Source organism: Drosophila kikkawai, chromosome 3L, assembly GCF_030179895.1.
Source record: "Drosophila kikkawai strain 14028-0561.14 chromosome 3L, DkikHiC1v2, whole genome shotgun sequence".
Lineage (NCBI taxonomy): Eukaryota > Metazoa > Arthropoda > Insecta > Diptera > Drosophilidae > Drosophila > Drosophila kikkawai.
The window spans coordinates 34,509,990-34,520,508 of NC_091730.1; positions in this window are offsets into that span (position 1 = coordinate 34,509,990).

Below are 10,519 nucleotides of genomic sequence, written 5' to 3' on the forward strand. Positions count from 1 at the left end.
TTTCAAAGGCTAGATATCTTAATTTCTGAATTTAATTGGTCTGAACTTTACAGATGCACTGACATGGCGTCCGCCGTGGATATTTTTTACAGTGCCATGAATGCATTCTTTGCATCGTGTGTTCCGTTAGCCTATCCGTCGGTTTCTGGTAAACCACCTTGGTTCACCAAAGAGCTGACACGCCTAAAAAGCGTTAAGTCTAGGCCTTATAATCGCTGTAAACGCACCGGATCTCTCACTTTTCATTCAAGATATCTTTGTGCTCGGTCGGATTTCTCCGTGCTTAACGCGCAGTGTTATAAAAGTTATTTAACTCGTTGTCCAAAACTTTTCGAGACTGTAATTACTCCCCACTTGCAGCATTTATGCAGCTCCGTAATTTCACCATGTCAGCATGGTTTTATGAGGCGAAGATCGACGACTACAAATCTCCTGGAACTCACCTCTTTCGTTATTAGAGGTTTCCAACGTAACTTTCAAAACGACGTGATTTACACAGACTTCAGTAAAGCTTTTGACTCGGTTAATCATCTTCTTGTAAGGAAGCTTGACTTAATCGGGTTTCCTGTCGATCTTCTTAAATGGATTTTGAGCTATTTGAGTGACAGAACTCAAAAGGTTCTGTTTAAAAATGCTCTATCCAAATTCCTCAGGGTAGCCACCGTCCCACAGGGTAGCCACCTCGGCCCGCTGCTATTTACATTGTTTATCAATGACCTCCCGCTGGTTCTAACGAATTCTAGAGTACTTATGTACGCTGATGACGTTAAGCTATGCTTGCAGTATAAGGACAGCTCTTGCCAGACAGACCTGCAATCGGATCTTAATAACTTTCAAGCATGGTGTCGTGCTAATTTATTACATCTCAATAGCTCTAAATGCAAGCTGATGACATTTTCACGTGTCACTCCCCAGTTTGCCACTTATATGCTAAATGATTGCGCTCTTGAAAGAATATCTCTTGTTGATGGTTTAGGCGATCGCTTAGACCCTAAACTTTCGTTCTCTGAACATATTTCGTGCATGGTTAATAAAGCCAAGGGAATGCTCGGTTTTATTAAGAGGTGGTCGAAGGAATTCGATTCCCCTTATATAACGAAGACCCTTTTTACTTCGTTAGTTCGCCCTATATTGGAGTATGGTTCATGCGTCTGGAGTCCTCAATTCAGAATCCATATTAAACGTATTGAATCTGTACAAAATAACTTTTTACTTTTCGCCCTCCGTGGCCTACCTTGGGATGCTGATGAGAGGCTACCGTCCTATTCAAGTAGACTCCTATTAATTAACTTACCCTCCCTAGCTAACCGTAGAACGATGCTTGGTGTCGTATTCCTTCATAAACTAATAAACGGTGATGTTGAGAGCCCCTTTCTTTTGGGGCATAATTATTCGTAGTGATAGCCCTTCCGTACTAAAAACTTTAATACTTGTTGAGTTAGCTCGTAATGTATCACCTTAGTCTAATTTTGCATGTGTTCTTATTTATTTATCGTAGTTATTATTTAGTTACATTATATTGTAACGAAAGCCGCCCAAATAGAGCTTTCGATCCTCAAGCCAGTTGGCAGCGCGGGCAGCTGCGCAATAAAGCACAGAACTCAAAACGAGCTAAGCTGCGCAATCCCGAGAACCTGACAGCCAGGATGCCTGGTCTCTCTGATTCTTTTCTTGTTCTTCGCCCGACTTCCTGAAAAAAACAACACGCCGATTGGGTGCAAAATAAAGTCAAGAAAATAATCCCAAAATCCTCGTGTGATCACTGGGTGGCTTTGACGGGGCAATTGGCACAGCTGAGTTCTTGGCAGCCACACCTTTAAATAAAAGTTCCGCTCGGCTTTCCGTAGCGATCTCGGCCGGCACCTCCTACGCCCGGCCGAAATTCGTTACATTGGTGCCAGGTGTGGGGTCCATAGTGTTTGCGATAACCCTGACCTACGAAAATGCCTAAGAACTCCGCCCGCCACCGCCGTCAAGCCTCCCCTGAAGGGCATAACCAGGAAGAACCACAGGATGATGCCGCCGCGATGGACGCCTTAAATCGAGCCGTCGACCGCTCCGTCCGGCTGCTCGAGCGGAAAATGGAGGACCTGGATCAGTCGATCAACCTAAAGCTAGAGCAGAAGTTCGAGCAGATGTGGGCGTCCTTCGAGAGGACTATGCTGGGCAACCGCTCCGGAAACAACGGAGCACAGCCCGCGCGCAGTCGCGACTGCGTGACACAAGCTTGGGGCAACTTGCATTCCGCCAGCACCCTGCGCTTCGCAGAGGCAGCTAACCCCTACTCTGCACCGGCGCGAGAAGAGTATTCCCGAAGGATGGACACCGGACCTGGAGCCGCGCCAGCTATTGCGCCGCCACCAGCGTACGACCTAACCTCACATTTGGGTATCCTCGAGGTGTCGGATGCGGAGCTGCCGCCCACATTCGACGGCACCCGTTCCTGCAGTTTCAGCGCCTCCTGGACGACATGGCCGAGGAGTACCAATGGTCAGAAAGGAAGAAGTGCAGGAAATTGTACACGTGTCTTCGGGGGCGTGCCCAGCGTTTTCACGCCACCCTCCCCGAGGCCACCCTCCACACGTATGAGGCCATAGCGGCCGCTATGCGCGAGTATTTCGCGGTCAGTAAGCATGCCGGCTATCACGCCTTCCACAATCGCATGCAGGGACCGCGAGAGTCGCTCGAGGACTTCGCCCTGGAGCTGGAACGCCTGGGCAGATGCGTGCTCGGTGAGTTGCCGGCTGCGACGTACAACAGCATCATAGTGCAGCGCTTCATCGACGGGATCCGAGAGACCGGATATCAAGTCCCGATCATCAGCAGCAATCCACACTCGCTGACAGACGCCCTCGACATGGCCTGCCGCATCGACGCCCAGTGCCGACGACGCTCAACCGCTGCCGTGATGACCGTCGCTGCCGTGGACCCAGAAGACCCCGTTGGCGCACCCCGGAGAGTAAACCACTTCCGGAATGCCGTGCCGTCCTCGGGAAACTAGCCGCTGTCAACCTCTCGGGGCGGAGGTTGACAGCCAACACCGACAGCCCCAGCGAGCGTGTGCTCACGCCCGCCATTCCTCATCGGCGGCCAAACAACGCCGCACATATCCAGCTCGCTCTCAATCCCGGACTACTGGAGCGGGTCCCCACCCCTGCGACCCCGCGCCACTCCTCGAAGCGAAGCCGCCGCCCACTGAGCAACCTGGTGCCCGACACAGTCTTCCTCCCAGTCGAGTCGAAGCCGTCCTGGCTCCCTTGCTCTCGCCGCCGCCGCTCGAGCAAAGTGCCCAGCAGCCACGGGACATTGAGATCGCCACAGCCCTGCACGCCTCGCAGCACCTCGACGAGAAGCTGCCGCCCACCGAGCAACCGGGCGCCCGACATAGTCTTCCTCCCAGTGGAGTCGAAGCCGTCCTGGCCCCCTCGTTCTCAGAGCCGCCGCCCGAAGAGAGTGCCGATTCGTCTCAGGAGTTACAGTTTGCCGCGATCTGGCACGTCGCCACCGTGCCCCGGCCGAGTGGCCTTTCGAGCACCCCCATCCAAGAAGCTGCCGGAACGGGAACCCCTGCTAGGGAAGCGCCGTCCGCCAGCGCACATCCGTTCCAGGAGCCGCCGTCCATCGAGATCGTCTCTGGACCGCCGCCTTCCGCAAATAGTGCGATCCGAACTGCCGCCGCCACCGAGTCCTACGGGACCACACCGCCGCCGCCGGCAGAAGGAGAGGAATCGGACGTGCACCCCGTCGACTCCGCCTTGAGCCGATTATTCGCCGAATACTCATCCGGAGAGCCGCCGCCAATCCCCCTAACTACGGGAAAACAACGGGAGACTGGAAATCCTAAAACTGAACGTTGCGGGATTCAGTCTCCGCCCGCCCAAGCTACGTATACCTGTCGTGCCGTGGGTGGCCCTCACTTACACTGCTTAATCTTTTTACAGAAGCAGCCTTTACGCCTGATCATCGACACCGGCGCCGTCTCCCTACTAAATGAGAGGGATCTGCAACAACGACTGCCGACAACCCCGTGCCGAGTGACACTTCAGTTACCATCAGCGGAACAATTCGTTGCCACCGCTCGAGTCAACGCCAGACTCGAAATTGCTGGAAGGCCGGTTACTCACGAGTTCTTGCTGGTGGAGGGCAGCACTCCTAGCCATCTGGGCATGGACTTTCTGCTGCGAAACATAGTAACCGTCGATCTGGAAAATCTTCAGCTACGGTTTCCGTGGGGAGATCTGCCGCTATATGCCCCGAATACAAAGCAGCGAAATTTGTTTGATTCGACTGCACCCAGTATCCTGCCATATAGCGACACCCACTTAACAGTGCGATGCACGTCTGAAGGACAGCTGCCGTTGGCCCTGTTAGAACGTGGAACACGGAACATGGAGATCGTTGCAGCCACGCACGCCTCGCAGCGTCCCGAACCGAAGCCGCCTCCCGAAGAGAGTGTGACCCGAGCTGCCGCCGCCGCCGAGTCTTACGAGACCACGCCGCCGCCGCATGCAGAAGGAGAAGAACCGGACGTGCGCCCAGTGGACTCTGCCAAGTCCACCACTACTCGGCCAGGAGGCTCGAGTCTGAGGAGGGGGTAATGTAACGAAAGCCGCCCAAATAGAGCTTTCGATCCTCAAGCCAGTTGGCAGCGCGAGCAGCTGCGCAATAAGGCACAGAACTCAAAACGAGCTAAGCTGCGCAATCCCGGGAATCTGACAGCCAGGATGCCTGGTCTCTCTGATTCTTTTCTTGTTCTTCGCCCGACTTCCTGAAAAAAAACAACACGCCGATTGGGTGCAAAATAAAGTCAAGGAAATAATCCCAAAATCCTCGTGTGATCACTGGGTGGCTTTGACGGGGCAATTGGCACAGCTGAGTTCTTGGCAGCCGCACCTTTAAATAAAAGTTCCGCTCGGCTTTCCGTAGCGATCTCGGCCGGCACCTCCTGCGCCCGGCCGAAATTCGTTACAATATTATTTTTTTAATATTTATTTTGCAGGCGTTTTTATTTATTTAACGTAGTTATTAGTTAGTTACATCATATTATATTTTTATACCCTTGCAGGGTATTATAATTTCAGTCAGAAGTTTGCAACGCAGTGAAGGAGACGTTTCCGACCCTATAAAGTATATATATTCTTGATCAGCATCAACAGCCGAGTCGATCTAGCCATGTCCGTCTGTCCGTCTGTCTGTCTGTCTGTCTGTCTGTCCGTCTGTCCGTCTGTCCGTCTGTCCGTCTGTCCGTCTGTCCGTCTGTCCGTCTGTCCGTCTGTCTGTCTGTCTGTCTGTCTGTCTGTTTCTACGCAAACTAGTCCCTCAGTTTTAAAGCTATCTGAATGAAACTTTGCATATAGTCTATGCTCTCACTGCTATATATGTCGGAACGGGCCGGATCAGACGACTATATCATATAGCTGCCATACAAATGTTCGATATATTTTTAGAAAAAAAATTATAACTTTGCTGTTTTTCAATATTTTTGCACCATTTGGCCATTATATATTATTTCTAAATTTTGGTAAAAATTTTATGAAAATCGGACGACTATATGATATAGCTGCCATAGGAACGATCGGGACATTAATAGGAAAAATTTTATAGCTTCGTTGTTTTTCAACGTATGTTTATCTACTCTAAGATATAAGCTTTTTTTATTATTCTAGAATTTTGGTATAAATGTTATAAAAATCGGACAATTATATCATATAGCTGCCATAGAAGCGATCGGTAAATGTATAAAATATGTAAAGCTGGGAATGTAAAACTGAAACTGTCAAACTGTAATCATAATAAGTATTGGTAAAATGTAATGAAACACTGTTTTGTGAGTCTTTTCAGCATTTAAATCTATAATATAAACATCGAAACCAATCTGCAAGGGTATACAAACTTCGACGTGCCGAAGTTAGCTTCCTTTCTTGTTTTATATTTATTTTGCATGCGTTTTTACTTATATATATATTTTAATTGTATTATATTTTTTTTCTTATTAAATTTTATTTTTGTACCCTCGTAACGTTTCCTCGTTCTTTTCTTCCTTCATTCACCGCGTCTATCTAGTTCGCGATTCGTGCCGTGCGGCGCGCCCCTCGGTCGGTTGGACGGGAGGTGGAAGCGGGACCCCGCGCGAAAAAAAAAAAAAAATAAGTACTATACCAATTGGGCTGCGGAGAAGTGAAGACGCAAAGAGTTATTTTCGTTCTGATTTTATTGGATATTGCATGGGGTTTATATACATGTTTTTGGGGCAAAGGATATTTACTTAGGTCTACTTTTGCGTTACATGGGCTTATCCTATAAAAACATAAACAGCTGGATACAGCCATGTGAACTACTTAGATAACTAATACCTGCGATGTCTGCATGCAACTGGTGTGAAGTGCGTGACCGATCGTGGGATTCTGTTTATGGCCCGGTCCTGAGTGACCCGGGTGTCGCGAGTTTCCCGAGTTTGTTTAGGTAGATCAATTGCAATCTTATCAATAAATTGATGGTGGCAGCTGCGAGCAATTCTCTCCTTGACGAAAATTGTACATTCTCCCGCCCGTTGAACGGATGTTCAAGAATAATCAATGTTGACTGTAAACGGTTGAGTTGCGAGAGTAGCCATAGTTGCAGACGTGGTATGGTCTCGTTGATTTTGTTGAGTTACTTGCCATTTTTTAACGAAATGAATGATGCTAATAATCATTACGAATATTAGTCCAACATAAATGGCGATATGATGATGCTCAATAGTTGAAAGACTGTGTGGTAGCCTGAATGTGTCCTTCGGGAACAATTCAATTTTCCTTTGTAGCAGCTCATTGACATTTAGAGTCCTTACATCGACGGAATTCGTAGTATGGGAACTCTTTGTCACAGTTTCTGTTAAGTCGATGTCTCCAAAGCGAGCATATGATGTTTAGTTTCTGTGGCTTTTCGTGTCGTGATTGTCATTAACGTATTCCGAATTGTACATCCAAGTCTGGCAGTTAACCATCCAGAGCCTTGTAATTCTATATCAGATGCGCCATCTACACACACAGCAGATAGCCTTAAGCATGAATTTGTTGCAAAGATCTATTGATTTTCGGCATACGTTCCAAGCCATAAAAATGCTCTTTTTGTAGTTATTAGTTTGCAAGAAGCATCTGTTTAATTATGAAACAATTTCATCTCACACCACGGGGAAATATTACAAAAGGTCCCTAAACTAACAAGGGAAATTCGCTTATGTTAAAGGGAAATCCGCAAATGTTATCAAATTTGCTTCCGAGTGGAAACTAGAAAAGGCCTGATTATATAATATAATCTATATATATAAAAATGGAGACAAAAAATGTTAGCGATCAAATCACAAGAGAACGGCTGGGCCGATTTGGCTCAATTTTTTTTCAGTTTTTTGTAATTGCCAGAAGAAGGTTATAGCATAAGAAAATTTTGGGAAGTCCTTCCGGAAAGGTCGCTAGCGGCTCAACAGATGGACACACTGTTGTATGTAAAATTCTGAAACACCCTACAAAGATCATAGCTGCGTTGAAATTGTGTATCAATGAACTCGGTAAAAAAATATTTAAACAAAAAAATCGAGCTTACGAAGCATTACCAAAGTGAGCTTAAACAATTGGAAGTAATGCCTGCTGTTAGACGATCAAATCTTGGGCGGCGTTCACGCAGTGCAGTAAATAATCAGAATTTCCGTAATAGTCGGACGCAAGAGGAACGTACAGAAATAAATGCATCGATACGTGCCCAAATGGCACAGCTTCGCGCTGCACAAAGACCACCTCAAGCCCGACAAAATAATAGAGGAAGACGAGCCGCAAATGAAAACTTGAATCGCGCTGCATTCGCATACAATCCTGAAACATCCTACAAGGATCTTACGTGCGTTGTTATTGGTTCATTATCTGTTGTATGTCAGCATTGTAATGCATTGAAGTTTCGGTTGGAAACCCCCGGCTTATGCTGTGCAGGTGGCAAAATTAAATTGCCCGTTTTGGCTCATCCACCAGAGCCTTTGTACTCGCTACTATATGGAAACTCAGCCCAATCAAACAGTTTCCTGAAGCTTGCACAAAAATATAACGGATGCTTTCAAATGACGTCTTTTGGAGCCGAGGTTGTTCAACAATCAGGCTACATTCCAAGTTATAAGGTAATGGCGTCTCTTTATTATCACATTTTTTCAAAATTGCATCCCAACATTCAGATTCATGGGCAAATTCACCACCGAGCGGGCGCTTTGTTACCACCACAAAACAAAGATCATAAATTCCTTCAGAGCTATTTCATTGGTGATTCGGAAGTTGAACTAAATCACCGCTGTGCAATTTTTACTGCAACTAAACGTGAAATTATTCAACAATTGCAAAACCTTCTCCATGAGCATAATGAATTGGTCAGATTGTTTAAAACCGCATTGGATATAATGCATTATGACGAACATAAAATCATTATCAGCGCTGACAAAAGACCCACTGGTAGCCATGCAAGACAATTTAATGCTCCCACTATCAATGAAGTCGCAGTGGTGATTGTTGGCGAGAATGTTGAATCACGCGATATTGTTCTTAAGCGTCGGGATAATGGCCAATTGCAGCGAGTTTATGAGACTCATCGGTCTTATGATGCTCTTCAATACCCGTTAATGTTCTGTCGTGGAGAAGATGGGTATCACTTCAACATAAAGATGGTCAATCCAACGACAGGTTTGTTTAAAAGTCATCACGTCTTTTTAATTCTACAACTGAGTTTGAATTCAAATTTTAGGAGAAGAAACAAATAAGAAGGTTAGCTGTATGAATTTTTATGCGTATCGATTGAAGATTCGACTTGATGTCGACAATCATCTGTTAAGATACCGCCGTTTGTTTCAACAGTACTGTGTCGACATGTACGTCAAAGTAGAAACGGAACGTCTCAATTTCATTCGTTTTAATCAGTCGAAGTTGCGCTCAGACGAGTACATCCACTTGCGTGACGCCATCGCTACTGAAGGACACGCGGCCAACATCGCTTTTTTGACCATTCTCCCAGCTACTTATGTTGGAAGCCCGCGCCATATGCATGAGTATGCTCAAGTTGCGATGACGTATGTCCGGAATTACGGACGCCCGGATTTATTCATCACCTTCACATGCAATCCGAAATGGCCCGAAATTACCAATTTGTTGCTTTCAGGACAAACATCCAGCGATCGACCTGACATCACTGCACGAGTATTCAAGAAAAGATCACAGTTTCAATAGTAGTGTTTCGACATGTACGTCAAAGTAGAAACGTAACGTCTCAATTTAATTTGTTTTAATCAGTCGAAGTTGGGGCGAGATAAAGTTCGCCGGGTCCGGTGTATCTTTAGGTTTAGTATATTTTACAATTAATTTCTTAGGAATATTCCTAAATTTATAAACTTAATACAGGATTAGACCGTTTATTGTAATTACAAATGTGGTTAGGCATATTATTTGGAATGTTGGGTAATATTTTACATGATTGTCAATTAATTCTTTGGTCTCCAAATAAACTAATGGTTCTATTTTGGTGATATCTATATATATAAAAATGGAGACAAAAAATGTTACTAATGGCATCACAAGAGAACGGCTGGGCCGATTTGGCTCAAATTTTTTTCAGTTGTTTGTAATTGTCAGAAAAAGGTAAGAAAATTTTGGGAAGTCCTTCCGGAAAAGTCGCTAGCGGCTCAACAGATGGACACACTGTTGTATGTAAAATTCTGAAACACCCTACAAAGATCATAGCTGCGTTGAAATTGTGTATCAATGAACTCGGTAAAAAAATATTTAAACAAAAAAATCGAGCTAACGAAGCATTACCAATTGGAAGTAATGCCTGCTGTTAGACGATCAAGACTTGGACGGCGTTCACGCAATGCAATAAGTATTCAGAATTCCCGTAATAGTCGGACGCAAGAGGAACGTACAGAAATTAATGCATCGATACGTGCCCAAATTGCACAGCTTCTCGCTCCACAAAGATCACCTCAAGCCTGACATAATAATAGAGAAAGACGAGCCGCAAATGAAAACTTGAATCGCGCTGCATTCGCATACAATCCTGAAACATCCTACAAGGATCTTACCTGCGTTGTTATTGGTTCATTGTCTAGGATTGCAATGCACTGAAGTTTCGGTTGGAAACCCCCGGCTTATGCTGTGCAGGTGGCAAAATTAAATTGCCCGTTTTGGCTCATCCACCAGGGCCATTGTATTCGCTACTGTATAGAAATTCAGCCCAATCAAACAGTTTCCTAAAGCTTGCACAAAAATATAATATACGTCATTTGGAGTCGAGGTTTTTCATCAATCAGGCTACAATCCAAGTTATAAGGTAATGGCGTCTCTTTATTATCAAAATTAACAACTCACATTTTTTCGAAATTGCATTCCAACATTCAGATTCATGGGCAAATTCACCACCGAGCGGGCGCTTTGTTATCACCACAAAACAAAGATCTTAAATTCCTTCAGATCTATTTCATTGGTGATTCGGCAGTTGAACTAAATCACCGCTG